This window comes from Numida meleagris, chromosome 1 (genome assembly GCF_002078875.1).
Source record: "Numida meleagris isolate 19003 breed g44 Domestic line chromosome 1, NumMel1.0, whole genome shotgun sequence".
NCBI lineage: Eukaryota > Metazoa > Chordata > Aves > Galliformes > Numididae > Numida > Numida meleagris.
In genome coordinates this window covers 72098769-72113670 of record NC_034409.1, presented here as the reverse complement: position 1 = coordinate 72113670, position 14902 = coordinate 72098769, and the positions used below count along the sequence as shown (strand labels likewise).

General features: G+C 41.8%; 2 long non-coding RNA genes across 4 annotated transcripts in view; one reads left to right on the top strand and one right to left on the bottom strand.

Annotated features, from left to right (window-relative positions):
* Nucleotides 1–1634, bottom strand: part of LOC110397207 — an 8291-nt gene extending 6657 nt beyond the window's left edge. Inside the window, exon 1 of the long non-coding RNA XR_002437623.1 lies at nt 1473–1634. This is a non-coding gene — a long non-coding RNA (uncharacterized LOC110397207). The remainder of the gene's footprint in view (nt 1–1472) is intronic.
* Nucleotides 1–10447, top strand: part of LOC110397198 — a 33422-nt gene extending 22975 nt beyond the window's left edge. Inside the window, exons 2-4 of one of the 3 annotated variants that reach the window (XR_002437617.1) lie at nt 184–1419; nt 8615–8757; nt 9852–10447. This is a non-coding gene — a long non-coding RNA (uncharacterized LOC110397198). Of the gene's footprint in view, nt 1–183; nt 1694–8614; nt 8758–9851 lie in introns of those variants that run through there. The other 2 variants (XR_002437621.1, XR_002437614.1) reach the window with 2 other exon arrangements.

Below are 14902 nucleotides of genomic sequence, written 5' to 3'. Positions count from 1 at the left end.
GGAGGGGTGGAGGAGAGAAAAAAAGCTGAGAACAGCAATTTGCAGACTTTTTTCTGCCTTGACAGCAGCTAGCCACGCCTCGATCTGGCCCTTCCTCCAACCTCTGCTAACCTAAAAACGAGTGACAGGCTAGCAGCGGGCCATACATTCAAAAGTAAACACTGTTCTCCTGCCATTTTTCAGCGTTGTTTATCGCAGTCTGATCTTCCCGCCTTCCTTCTAAGCTGGAGCTCAGATCCCCGTCCTCGCCGCGGTTTGTTTCGCTCTGCGGCCGCACTGAGCTCTCAAAGCCACCCTGTTATCCAGCACGGCAACTCGCAGCACGCACGCCGCTGGCATCCGCGGAGCAATAGCCCGTTCTAGAGGGAGAAAGGAATCAGGCACATCTCTAAACGCTGCAGTCCCACAGAACGAGATGGTACGTCCTCCATCACTGCATCACGGCTCGCTCTGGTGCAACACATGCCCCCTGCTAAAGCTGTAGTTGCCATTACAACGTGCCTTTTGCCTTCAAAGCTTTTTTTATTTTCTTATTTAACGACACCAAGGCTGCTCGAAGAACAGACCGCCCTGCACACACCGCTGGCGAAGTGCACCTGTCAGCCCGCAACCTGTCGCTGCTGCTCCTCCCCCCTCTGCGGCTCCAGCAACACCGCACTGACACAACTAGCCACCAAGCGCCGGGATTTTATTTCGTTTTCACCTAGCCATCCGCTGCATCAAATAGACAGTCCAGAGAGCGGGAGAAAAAGTGCCAGAAAAATAGCCTCAACATACAAACACTCAGAGGGCGGGAGGGCGGGCGGCAAGCCGCTGCGCAGCCCGAACGTCACCTGCTGCCGTCAGCGCGCCCCGCGGCGGCCATGTTGTGCGCGCCGCCCGCACCACGCGCTCCCCGGCCGCCCGCCGCGGAGCTGTGGCAGCTCAGGGCAAAGCCTACTGCCCAGGCCTTTCATTTGTTTCATTTGTGCCCCCAGGCCCCTGACGAGGCGGTCCAGCGGGCAGGTGGGCAGCAGGTAGCGCCGGGACTCGCTCTCTGCACAGGGCGAGGAGGGCGGGGCCAGTAACGCGGCGGGGTCGCTGGCAGGCTCGGCTCATGAATAATTGCGAGCCGCTCTCCATTTCCATATTTAAATCGCGGAGCGGCGGGTGATTAATTAAGAAGATTTAAAAAAAAAAAGAAAAAAAAAAGCCAGCCGGCTGCCCGCGTTAACCCCTTCCTCCCCAGCGGCGGTCCCACCACTGGCTGCCCGCGCTCGGCGTGAATGCTAATTGCGGCGCGTCTGTGCCGCGGGGCGGTCACGTGGGGCTCTGCGCAGCTCCGCGCAGTCTCCAGCTATGGCAGGGACGGGTAGCGGAGCGCTATCGTCGTTGTCTTTGCGTGGGGGAGAAAGCACCATCATCGACCTTAGTGTGATTGTAAGCTAATGTATTTTCACGCAGTGAGGGTAAAGTAATATTTACAAAGTTACCTGTATAAAGACGTATTGTAATTAAGATCCAGTAAGATGTGTAATTTGAATTCTTCCGAGCGCTGCAAAGAAGGAAAATACTTTGGATTGGAACGCTGCGACTGACGTTCAGGCAGCAGCTGGAACGCTCAGGCAGGAAGAAAGACGCGGGATAAGTCCGCAGCGCGCAATAGTCAGAACACTTAGCAGCAACTGGTGAGAGCTCGACTCAGCACCGCTGTCCTGCTCCCGGCACGCCGCCCGGCCATGGCCCACGGGCACGTTGCACTTCAGGCGGTCCCTCTCCCCGCGCGAAGGTCCCGCGTCAGCCTGCTGCGGCTCGGGGTGCTGCCGCCCTCCCCGTAGTCCCGCCTCTCCTAGGTGTGCAGTGCTTCCTTTGCCAAACAGATGTACACGCACTAAGCTAAAGCTGTTGTGCTTTGATCAGACCAAGCGTGTTATATTTCAACTTATTAAAAAAACTTTTTTTCTTTTTTCAAAGTATGAGTTCTGGATATTCAGAGAATCATAGAATGGCTTGGATTGGAAGGGGCCTTCAATATCTAGTTCCAACCTCCTGCTGTGGGCAGGGCTGCTAGCCTCTAGAACAGGCTGCCCAGGGCCCCATGCAACCTGGCCTTGAACACCTCCAGTGATGGGGCACCCACAGCTTCTGTGGGCAGCCTATGCCAGTACCTCACCACCCTCTGAATAAGAATCTTCCTCGTAATATCTAACCTAAACCTCCTTTCTTTTAAACTATTCCCTCTTGTCCTATCCCTATCAGATCATGTGGAAAGATGGTCTCCCTCCTGTTTATAAGCTCTCCTCAATGATGAGGCCTCAGTGAGATCTCACCAAAGCCTTCTCTTCTCCAGGCTGAACAAGCTGAGCTCGCTCAACCTTTCTTCATAGAGAGCTGCTCCAGCCCTCTGTTCATTTTTGTGGCCCTCCTCTGGACCTGCTCCAACAGCCCCACATCTTTCTTGTGCTGGGAATGTTCCAGCTAGCTGCATCCATCCAGCTGTGTGCTAGGCCAGTTATGCTGATCTCCTTGGGGTGGTAACCAGGTATGCACCGACAATCTGTGATCCCGTTGGGATTGCTCAGTGTGTTAATAAATGTCCTGAGCAAGGATGGAAAGGAGAGGTGAAGTAAAACATCGTCATTTATAGGCCCTAGTTTTTGGACCCTGATACCATCCACAGGCACGTCTACCAGTCCCTCAGTCTACTGGGCAGAATTTGGTAATGACTGCAATGTCAGAAATTGGGGAGCTGAAGCATTGCTGCTCTGATCAGTGAAGACCAGGTTCTGTCTTTCCTTCCCATGACCACCCTTCTGAAGCAGTTTTTACTGCACGTCATCTGTTCTTTTTCCTTGGCTATATGAAGCCACTTTGGACAACTCACCAAAATCTCTCTGTAACTGTCACCACCAAGAAAATTTTCATTGCCTGAACATGTCAGAATAAAGGACATTCTCATATGCAATATGGAAAGCAACTTGTTATACCCAAAACAAATACCCAATACAAGAAAGACAGGGAGCTGCTAGAGACGGTCCAGAGGAGGGCCACAAAGATGGTCAGAGGGCTGGAGCACCTCCCCTAGAAAGACAGGCTGAGGGAGCTGGCCTTGTTCAGCATGGAGAAGAGAAGGCTGTGGGGTGACCTCACTGCAGCCTTTCAGTACCTAAAGGGAGCCTACAAACAGGAGGGGAGTCAACTCTTTACAAGGGAAGATAATGGCAGGACGAGGGGAAATGGTTTTAAGTTGAACGAGGGAAGATTTAGGTTGGATATCACGGGGAAGCTCTTTACCAAGAGAGTGGTGAGGTGCTGGAGTAGGCTGCCCAGAGAGGCTGTGGATGCCCTGTCCCTGGAGGTGTGGAGACTTGCTGAAATTTAAGAGGAAAAATTCCCAAAGATTCCACCTGCCCTGAATACACTGCTTCCTTTTGCAGTGAAACTGAGCTTCGTGGCCAGTGGAGCAAATGGGAGAAGGCAGAAAGGTGCCAACAGACACCAGTGCTGAGAAGCCAGGACACTGAATTGACAACATCTCTGCGCTGATTCTCTATAGAGGTGCTTTAAATAGAGAATTACGTCCTTTTTGCCACCAGTCAGATTGAGGAGCAGGGCACTGTGGGATGGCTCAGGATATTCCATTCCTTCTGGTGATTCATTTGGATGTTAGCAGACTGCTACAAGATAGAATCTCTGTTTATGCAGTTTGCTCTTCATCTCCCCTAACTTGCAAAAAATTACATGCACTAACATGTGCGTTCACAAAAGCGTGTGCATGCATACATATGTTAAAATTGATTAAAACAAGGGTTAATCTTGTTCAAACAGGATTAAAGGGTGCAGAATCAAACTGAAAAAGTAGGAATAAAATCGACTGTGCAGAGACACTTCTTATACACTGTCTTTGTGTGACACAATCTTCAATCTCAAGCCTGTATTACATCTTTTCTGCTGAGTCCTGGCTTATGTGAAACAAGACAATGTCAGCATTAGCAGCCCCTCAGTATCTTGCATTCACATCACTAAACAACTTGAAGCTCCATGCCTTGCTTACTGGATTTTCCCCTCAAATTACAGCCCGAATTACAAGGTTTTTCTGTGGCAATTCAGTTCCTGGATGCTTCTCAAAGGTCTATCGCATAATCTTCACAAAAATCTCTTGAGCTGAATGAAGGAGAGATACTACCTCCATTTCAAAGACTAAGGATTTGGCACAAACATTCATCCATTCCAGGCACCCAAACTGAGAGCTGAAGAACCTTGCTTTTCCGGTTAATCGACTGTCTGCAGTGCAGTATATATTGGCATTGCATGTTGGAAGAACCTTTCCCCCAGATTTCAACTGGTGGCAAATGCTTGCTATAGTTCACAACCAAATGAGAAAATGAGGAACCAAACCTAATAGATTTATAATTTAATTGGATTAAAACAAAAAAGCAAAATACCTGACCTAATGCATTTCTGCCAAATACACACACCTCTTTCTTTTCAAAAAAAAAATTAACCCTATACTGCATGGCATGATTTGCTTTATGTAACATTTTTCATACTCGGTTTAATAAAACTATTCTTAGCATTAAAGAAACAACACAAAACTGGTTTTAAAAAATATTTTCTACCCCTAAAGGTCTTGATTAATAGGAAATATTAGGATCTGAGGGAAGTTTGACTCGTAAGTTTTCAACGGTGGAGCTGGCAGTACCAATAATGCCTTAGGATGATATGTAACAGATTGCTGAGCCTTCCACTTTCTGTGTCCAAGCTGAATGCAGTACACATTAGCTATGACTCACAGTTTCTATAACTGAGATCTGTTCAGCAGTCCATGTCAACCAAGTGTTCAAACTAGACAGTGACCACAGAAGATACTTTCCAGGCCAAAGTGACATGAGCTTCACTAGTAATTTCCCTCCAAAGGAATGACTGAAAGACTGCAGAGAATGAACATTTCTTTTGCACTTCAGCAGCATGAAGCCCCTAAGTCTCTTGCTAGAAAGACAGCTGATACCAGTTTGTTGTTATTTCAGACAAATATTACTCCAGAAGCAATTTGTTGAACTTGTTCTGCATCTTCTAAAATTTCATCCTTGCTTATTGAATATTTCAGGTGTTTAGAAGAATCCCTAAAGCTGAAAATCATTACTTAGAGAAAGCTGCATTAACGTAAATGCTAATATTAACTTTCAGAGGTGTCGTTGAAGATATTCTGATTGCAGCAGTGCTTTAACCTAGCTCTGGAGGGAAAACTGTTAAGTGAGTTAAACCTCAAAATCATGGATAACATGCTGTCAAGTTAAAAAAGAAGATTGTTTTGCAAGGTCAGTGACCCTCTACAAACTCACTGCAAAGACATCTAACCATCAATACTTTTTTCATAGTGACAGAAAATCTTGAGTACCAAAAGGCAGGTTTGTTGTTCTTTGTACAGTTCTATTACATGAAACTAACCTTGCTCAGGGCAAATTTGACAAAGGCGAAAAAATTATTTCAAAAGATAATTCAAATACTCCAAACAGAACTGTAAAGGACTCAACTATATTTGCAAAGGCACTCTGGTTACTGCATGGACGTTTTCAATGAAAAAATAGGCTTGAATGTGAAAGCATCGCATTACAAAATGTTAGAACATTTCTGATAAAATTTTTTCATTTTAAAAAGTCTTATTATTTGGAAAACGTACAACTCACCTCTCTGCACTCTTGTAATGATGGAAAAATTAAATCTGAAAAGTGACTGAATGAAGGTGGTAAAACTAAGAGTCAAAGTTGTTATATTTACAAAGCACAATATTAATTTTGAAAGATTAAAAGGCAAGTGGAAAAAAACAAACGTGTAGGAGATTAGAAAGTGCTGAAGCTTCCTTCTTTATGTGGTTTTCAGCCACACAACTGCAGTTTAAACTCTGAGTAAGTCACATTATTCTTATCTTTCCCATCTAAGAGCAGCCTTCACATATTCTGGAAAAAGCCACACACCACTGAGAAGTAAGGCTGGTACTTAAGTGGAGAAACAGTGGACGTGGAGTGGAAGAACTTCTTCACTTCTTCACTTCCAGTGAAGAAGTGGAACCCCTCCCCCTGTTCTCTCAGTTCTCCTCTCCAGTCCCCTCCAGTTCTCTCTTTACTGAATCAAAAAGTCAAAATCAACCAACTAGAAATTTAAGCTAATCTAGTTGTGTTATTTTCTATCTTTTCTCTACTTTTTCTCACATCATCGATTGCTATTGAAATATGCCTTTTTGTTTATGAATTTATGCCTAGTACAGGACTGCTTGACAAGCAACATTTATGCATTTTGTCCTATGTCATTAGTTTCTTCCACATAACTATGCATGCTGACACTATAAAGGTACCTTTCACATTTTTTAGTCTAAATAGATTAATTTTTGAATTATTTAAAGTAAAATAAATGATGAAAAGTGGAGTAATGAAATCAATGCTAATTAGATTGCATTTTTTAAGGTTATTCTGTTGTTTGAAAAAGTGGCCAAACACATTCTGCCTGTTTCTTTTTATACAGATACATCTGTCAGAAACTGGTGTACAAGCTTATGAGGGACTCCTAGTATTGTGTACGTTGTAAAATAAATCTGTATTGGTCTGCTTTCAATCTGAATGTACAAGGGCTGCTCTGATGGTAATGTCTCCTCTTTGATTATGTGATTGTCCACAACATCAGAGGCGGATGTTAGTGGTAAGGCAGCAGAGGTTGCACCTTCCCACCAATATTCTGTTACATTTTGTTGCCATGCAAAAGATGGCAGCAGAGGGCAGTCTGACAAAATGGCGTCTGACATGGAAGTGAGTATGAAGCGAACTGGTGTCACTGAATTCCTCCATGCAGAAAAAATGGTACCCACTGACATTCATTGATGCTTGCTGGACATTTATGGAGACCAAACAGTGGATGTGAGCACAGTGAGGCAGTGGGTAGTGCATTTCAGCAGTGACAACAGTGGGTCACCTCCACTAGTACAGATTTTTACAAGTGCGGCATGCAGGCTCTTATTCATCATTGGCAAAAATGCATAGCTAATCATGGTGAGTACGTTGAAAGGTAGTATTTTGTAGCTGAGAATTTGCTCAATCACACAGTTATTGTGCTCTTTGTATCTGTTGACATTTCCATGGAAATAAATAGGGGGGATTACTTTCAGAATGACCTACATACTTGTGACTAAAGTTCTCCCATGTAGATATAAATCTAGCAAATCAAAAGCTGTTTTCAGGAGCTGTAACTTACTGAATTTATGTATAAAAACTAACTAAACATCAAAGACCATCATAATACACTTCTACCATTAGAACTTATCTTATCGAATCACTCATACTTTATTGGGTTTTCTGGATTTTATTCCACATTTCCACTTCACTATTTTAAGATGTATTGTTTTTCATCCCAGTACTGGTGTTCTACCTAAACCAACATAGAATTTACTACCATGAAATCTCATTGAATGGAGAATTATGGATCTTTCACAAGGCAGTCAGGCAATTCGCCAACCACAGCACACCGTAACCCCAGAAAGTCTTCCAAACTTTTCAACTGTATATCAAGATTTAAAACTAGAAAATAGGAGGGTTTTTTCTTTCATAAAGCAGAAATAATAGAAGACAATGCTTTGTGTCCAGCTTTGAGTAACAGAGGGTGTATTTCATAGCAGAAAGCTGAACAGGTTTCATATACTCACATATCATTTGTGATAGTAGGAGTAGGGAAGTCATTCTCCCTCTGTACTCAGCCCTGGTGAGGCCCTACCTCGAGTACTGTGTCCAGTTTTGGGCCCCTCACTGCAAGAAAGACATCGAGGCCTTGGAGCATGTACAGAGGAGGGCAACGAAGCTGGTGCGGGGTCTGGAGCACAGGCCTTATGAGGAGCGGCTGAGGGAGCTGGGATTGTTCAGTCTGGAGAAGAGGAGGCTCAGGGGGGACCTTATCACTCTCTATAACTACCTGAAGGGAGGTTGTAGTGAGCTAGGGGTCTGCCTCTTCTCTCTTGTAACTAGTAACAGGACGAGGGGGAATGGCTTCAAGTTGCACCAGGGGAGATTTAGGCTGGACATTAGGAAACACTACTTTCCTGAAAGAGTGGTCAGGCACTGGAATGGGCTGCCCAGGGAGGTGGTTGAGTCACCGTCCCTGGAGGTGTTCAAGAAACGTTTAGATATAGCGTTGAGAGACATGGTTTAGTGGGGTTATTGGTGGTAGGTGGATGGTTGGACTAGATGATCTTGTAGGTCTTTTCTAACCTAGCTAATTCTATGATTCTATGATACTATGATTCTGTGATATGGGCAGAACCTTTGAAACAGCAAGTTGGTTCTGCAGAAAGATACTAACAGGGATACAGATCTCAGACTGGAAGGGGTTACATCAGCACAAAACTCATCTGGAACTTGAATGCTTTGTAAGAAATTCTCCTATTTAGAGCCACCACAGATGTTTTGCCTGAATCTGTCTGCACATGCAATTAGCAGAAAATGAACAGAAAATTGCAATCATTTAGGAAAGGCCAGGGCAATTATTTTAAAAAAGAAGTCAAAGCTTTTATATCCAGAACTTTCTGTTCACTTAAGATACACCACCACTCCCCATTAAAAAAATTAAAATAATATTTTTCCTTCATCATTTAAAGGACACTGGCGCATACTGTGCAGTTTGAAGATTTCAGAATGACTGTGCATCTACAGTGCAGCAGTGTATGGGGCAGTAACTGGGCCTGGTTGTGTGTTGAAGATGAGGATGCTCAAGCCTTCACGGCAATGAACTTTTTACTGGGTAAGCTGAAAAAGCAGCCTTACAGATCAGTAACAATCAGTTTGAAATTTCACTTGAACAAATGAGACTTCAAAGTTTTTTTTGTGTAGGTCTAAGTACTTAGCAGCAGCAAACAAGTATTAATTTGAAAAACACTAACTTCAGCACCTTATTCACTGAATAAATTAAACATTTTCCTTTCTTTTTTTCCCCTTTCTTTAAATATTAGTTACTCTGGAAATTTCTTCTCAAATGCATCTTAATGTATGATTATGTTGTTAATAAAAATATATCAGAATGCTTTTTCTGCAATAAGAAGTTTGAAAGATAAAAGTTTCTTTAGTACCTTTTCTTACACTGATAACAGCAGAAAATAACAAGAACAAGGTACTTCAGTTTGGTGCTTGCATTTTTTATGTTGAACATTTTTTTACATAGAAAATCTTAAAGGAAAAAAAGATCAGCATATGTTTGAGTTTTGTTTACAAAAAACAATCTAGTTACTGCTTGCAGTTATTCTTTTTATGTGTAGCTGGGGAACAAGTTCATGTTCCTTTGAAACAATGGCATTTTTCTTGTGAAGAGCCATAGAGGCAGAAAAATACTAGTTGCTGCAGCACAATGAGCTCTTGGTATATAGAATAGTAGAGGAAATAGTATCAGAAGCTATGTAAACTGCTTCCAGCCTGAACTTAGCAGGCCACTTTTTGCCAATATCTCAAAATATGTTTAGCTGAATAAGCATATTTTAGACATTACAACAGTATAATCATTTTTCTCATCTGATCTGCTCTACGTTTGTGCTTTATTACAAAGAGATGGAAAGTTTTACATGAGGAAAAACATGCATAAAGAAATTTTAAATAATAAATTACTCTAAAACATTCCCCCCTGGCACCCTCCCCACTGAAGTACATGAAAAACCTCGTGTAAATAATGAATGCATTACTCATGGTGGAGCCTCATGTAACTTCCTCTTCTACCACAAGCTTTCACAGGATTTTTCTCTCACTGCATTAACTACCATATGGTGGATGAATGTTGCTTCAGATGTTTTCTTTCACCTGAACTGAGCTAAACAGCTTGAGCACCACCTGAGAAATTGCTCCTTTCAGGGTGTGGAAGCTGCTCACAGAGAAAGATGAGGATTCTTCGTGTCCCTACAGCCCAAGCAATCTGCCTGAAGCTGCCAACCTGAGAGGACACTGCAAGGTACATTTATCTCCCAAAGCTCAGGAGACTGAAGGTATCATGACACAATGCAAACATACACTAGTATATGAATGCCACAGGACTACACACCTGATTCCCTTTTCCAGGCTAAAGACTTACTCCTTCTGATCTGTGAGGACTCAAGATTTCACAAAGTGCAGCATGTGTGTGGCTTTACTGAGAAAGACTACTAAAATGGCAAAACAGAATCTGTGTCCATATGAAGTAAGCTGCAGAAAGCAGCTTCCCCACTGCTCTCTTTCCAGACTTCAAAGGAGATGCCTTGGCTGGTGCAAACACCCTATAATTCAACTGCAACACGATTGTTTCATGTCAGCTCTGAACTTTGGCTATACATGGGGAGGTAGGAGGCCAATACCCTTTTGAGGGCAGCTTTCGTGTGATCCAGTCATCTTGCTTGAGAAAGACAATTCCTGGGCTGAAGATATCACTATGTTTAGTCATTTGGTGTGGAATAGCAGAATATGTGGTTAAGAAATGCAAGCTCATGCTCTCGTGTTTGTGATCTCTGGCTAATACATGGCTTCAAGTTCAGTGAAGAATACTTAAATGCTTACACAGGCCATATGCCAAAGAAAGGGATGGCTGGATGAAAATATGGCTGTATGTACAGATAACAGGTTAAACATTTTCAAATTTTTTCACTTAAAAAAAAAAGGCAAATATAATGGTCAAGATATGAAAGAGAGAATTGCAAAGTGCAGTACGCTGTAGAGCTTTTCAACTTCTGGTCACTTTTTGGAAAAAAAAAAAGAGTTTCGGTGGCAATATCTGACTAATACTTGCTCTCCAGAATTCACTATTGATACTAATTAGCACTGTGGGAGTAGTTCAGATCCCATCTTCATTTTAGGGTACTGTCATGAGAGGGTCTGCTTTGGAAAACTTACAGTATATAGATACTAATGAGGAGAAATATAATGCAGAGAAAGGCTAGGAACAAGAACAATGGTTTGAGAATATTAATAATTGGTCCCAGGCAGTATAACAGTTGCACACAGAAACATGAGGAGTACAGTGTTAGGATGAAAAGAGGAGAAAAAATCTGTAAAGTGATTGTGCCCATATATTTGTCAATAATTATGTCTGTGAGATCAAGGGGATGGTCATTCCAGTGCCATTTAGTACCAATGAGCGTAACCAAACAGAAGAGTACAACTGCTTTTGCTCTGAGGTAGCTATACCTGTCCAGTTGGGTTTACACTTAAACAGAGATTCAATTTATTGTATATTTATTTGTCTGTTACTGCAGCTGTTTTCATTCCTATTGTTTCATGCTCAGTATAGTAAATACCAAGGATAAAGCCTAATTAATGATGACAAGACTGAATTAGAAATGTGAGGAAGGGCTGAGTGATCTTACAGACTCAAAGATTTTGCATCAGCAAAGTGAGGAAGGAGAGACTTAGAGGTAAGCATGTGAAAAATGCTAAATTGCTGTATTTAAAACAAGCTCTGTAGACCAGCAGTGCAAATATGGAAATCAAGTTGTATCACTAACCTCGGGTCTTCCTTTAATTCCAGAGCTGTAAGTTACATACATGGGGGACAGAGTGGACAAGGGGAGGGCAGTGGTGGAGCAGAGCTAAACAGATGCAGCTAATGAAAGAGCGATCACTCAAATAGTGGAGCCTGGTCTTTACAAAAATTAAGTAGAAAACATGAGACGAGGACATACAGCACTTTCAGCACAGTTGGGCACACAATGCCCTCTTCTGCTGTTTGTATGATGTCAAGTGATATCAATGTTGAGATTTGCAACCATAATTAGAGCAATTGAGTTTGTTTGGGGTGAGCAGGAGCAACTATGTATGTTTTGTTTGAAAGAAAACTCATGCAACTCTCATTAGTCAACTAATGGGAGGGGCCATCATCTGTAAACGTTGATCTATTATTTAGAAAGGAAAACGCAGTACAGTGTTTTCCTCCATACACCAGATTGTTTCCTTAGCTCTGAAGGGATGAATATTGCCATTTATAAAAGGACAAAAATAGCTTTTGAAAGATATCATGGTATTTTCCATGACAGTCTCGGCGAAAACCAAATTACGCCTCAAAACTCTACAAAATGATGCATCAAAAACTGCGGAACTAAAGGCAATTTCTACTGGTACAATGGTTATTCTGTTCAAATACTGTTACCCCTTACATTTACTTGCTATTTCTTGTCTAGGCTACAACTTATCTGCAGTGTCTGTCAACATAAGTTTACAACAGAAGGCCCTGAACTCTGCAAAACAAACAGTAGAAATACAGTTTTTGTTTAGCTTAGAAAAACTGCAAATCTCAGGTTTCATTAACTTCCTTGGAGATCAAACCAGGGGTGATCTCTCTGCAGTTAAGTCAATTTTTCCTTGTTTCCCACCTCTCCTTTGCTAAGCTGAACTCAAACATGCAGAAGGATGGCGACCTGCACACTGGATTCCTTTAGAGCTTTTGCAGAGCAGCCTGCTAGAGAAGAGCCATTAAGCATTCCCTCAGAAGAGACTCAAGTCTCAGAGTACTTTCATGGTCAACTACTAGTTGGAAGGCAGAAATCAGCTAAGATACAGAAGTTTTAAATGCACATCAGAAGGCTAAAAGCATGCTGTGTATTTACAACTTTTCATATTGTAGGTTGATTTACCAGTTTTTGAGTGCCAAAGAGTATTTGTGTGTGCATTGTTTACAAAATGACATACTACAGCATCTTCAGTGTTTAGTATGCTCCAAAGGCCAATACAGAACATAAGCATAGTCCAGTCTACTTCTATCAAGGTTACCTTTATAAATCCATAAAGATTTATAATACAAATATTTCCAATACAGTCCTTGGTGATTTTGCTTGAAATCCACCAGTTATTATTATATGCAAAGACTGTAGCCAACTGCAATTCAGATCCTTTCAGAGAATGTGTTAGAGTTAGTAAGTGAATTAATTTTTCTGTTTTAAAATCCTTTCAAAAAACGAATGAACTATGATGACAATAGAATCTTTAACAATATTACTCAGACAAATGTTTGGACATCTGACACACTGGAGTGAAGCGTGATAGTCTCTATCACCAGCTGATGAGGTATGATTAGACAGCATTTCCCTCCAACCAGGAACTGCATCAGATTAAAATGCTGTGCTGGAGAGGCAGTCAAAAAACTTCTTTGCAGAAACATAATCACACAGTCCTCACAGTCTTCCCTTACAGACATCAGGAAAGGACCTTAAACAAGAATTTCAGGTGTATAACTGGCAGCATTGAGCACGTGGCTCTCTCTGACTATCTGTGGGAGTTATACCTATGAAATTATCGTTTGGATATTTAAGCACATAGTATATTTAAACACAAGACAGTTTTGACATAGCCAAATTTATGGATATGGTATGGATATCCATATGGATATGGATCTTCTTAAGTGAGTCATGCAATGCTGACAGAAATGCTGATACAAACATAAAACTATATCTCCACAACATGCTGAAAAAAGCTCACTATTTTAAGACTACACTAGGGCATTCAGCATTTTTACTGGGCACTACTTTAGCTCTTGTGTTTTAAAATCAGTTACTTTTCGCTAGCAGAAGTTTTGCTGTGCAAAGATCAGAGATCTGGAATTTGTTAAACTCCCTAAAAATATTCTAAATGTTTCTTACGCAATGGAATACCACAATTTTCCAAAGACTGATATCTGGAGACTATTAAAGGCCTGAAGCCATAATTTGCACTCAAGCGAGTGCCACTTGAGGAATAAAATACCCTGTTTCTATTCCACCAAATTACTGGATCTTAAAAGTGTGCCACTGATCTGAGACCGAATACTGCAACTACTGTACTTCTTTATTTAGGTAATAAAACACATTCGTGATACATGTTGATTTCTGTTACATTTGAGTTGTTCTGAAGTAACAGAAAATTCTGGATGTTCGAAAAAGTCAAGAAAGAGATGGATTAAAGAAAAAACAATGCCTAAAACCAGTTTATCAGATGGGTATCACCATATTGGTAGACAGGATAGTAACACAATGAATCCATGACATGCACATGACACAAACATATACTGAAAACTTATATAATCTGTATATAAAATTCCATGTTCTTCAGAAAAGAGCAAATTATAATTAAGCCTTATTTTTAGTTCATTTTCACTTCATTTGGAAGTATTCATGTTTAGGTGAAGCATTATAAAATGCTGAAATTATTAATTCATCTCTCATGCAACTTAAAATTTTGTAGTAATGCATACACACACAGAAAAAAAAAGAAAATGGCTGCAGAATTAGACTCACTATCATTAAAGTAATTACAACATGGTACTGATCTTTAATAGCAATTATTATTTTGATAGCCCCTCCAAATTACAAGAAGCAGAAAACCTTGAGCTTTCCCTCCATGAGCAGCGCTCAGACCCCACCAAGGGAAGTACTCCTTGCAAGGCCTGCCAGAAGGAGCCCCAACCAAGCATTGCATCTTCCCTTTCACAGACACCCAAAATTTACACAAAGCCGTCAGAACTGGCCACGCTCCAGGCCAACATTCCCTGCGAAGTGAAAATCCTTTGGTTATGTCAAACAAAATCTCAGAAGAACTATATACAATACCTAACTCAGTTTAATGTCTGGCAAATACAAGTCCGATAAAGGCAACTAGTGCAAATCCTTCTTTTTATAAGAAACAAAATTTTTATGACTAGCAATGCCTTCAGTGACTTTTTAGCCTACTTCTATACTGTGTATGTAAATAGTCATTTTCAGTCTGTGCATGCACCTTCTCACAAGCCTGGTGGAAGGTAAAGCAGCTCATACAAACACAGTGACAACGGGAAGGACAAGGAGGGAGCAGGCTGCTACAGACTTCCCCAGTTTTCCACTCTGGTTCTCCTCCAGGCCTTGCTGAACGAGCTGCCTCTGGCACACTATCCCATCTATCCCACAGCAGCTGCCAGCTCTTCCACACATTCA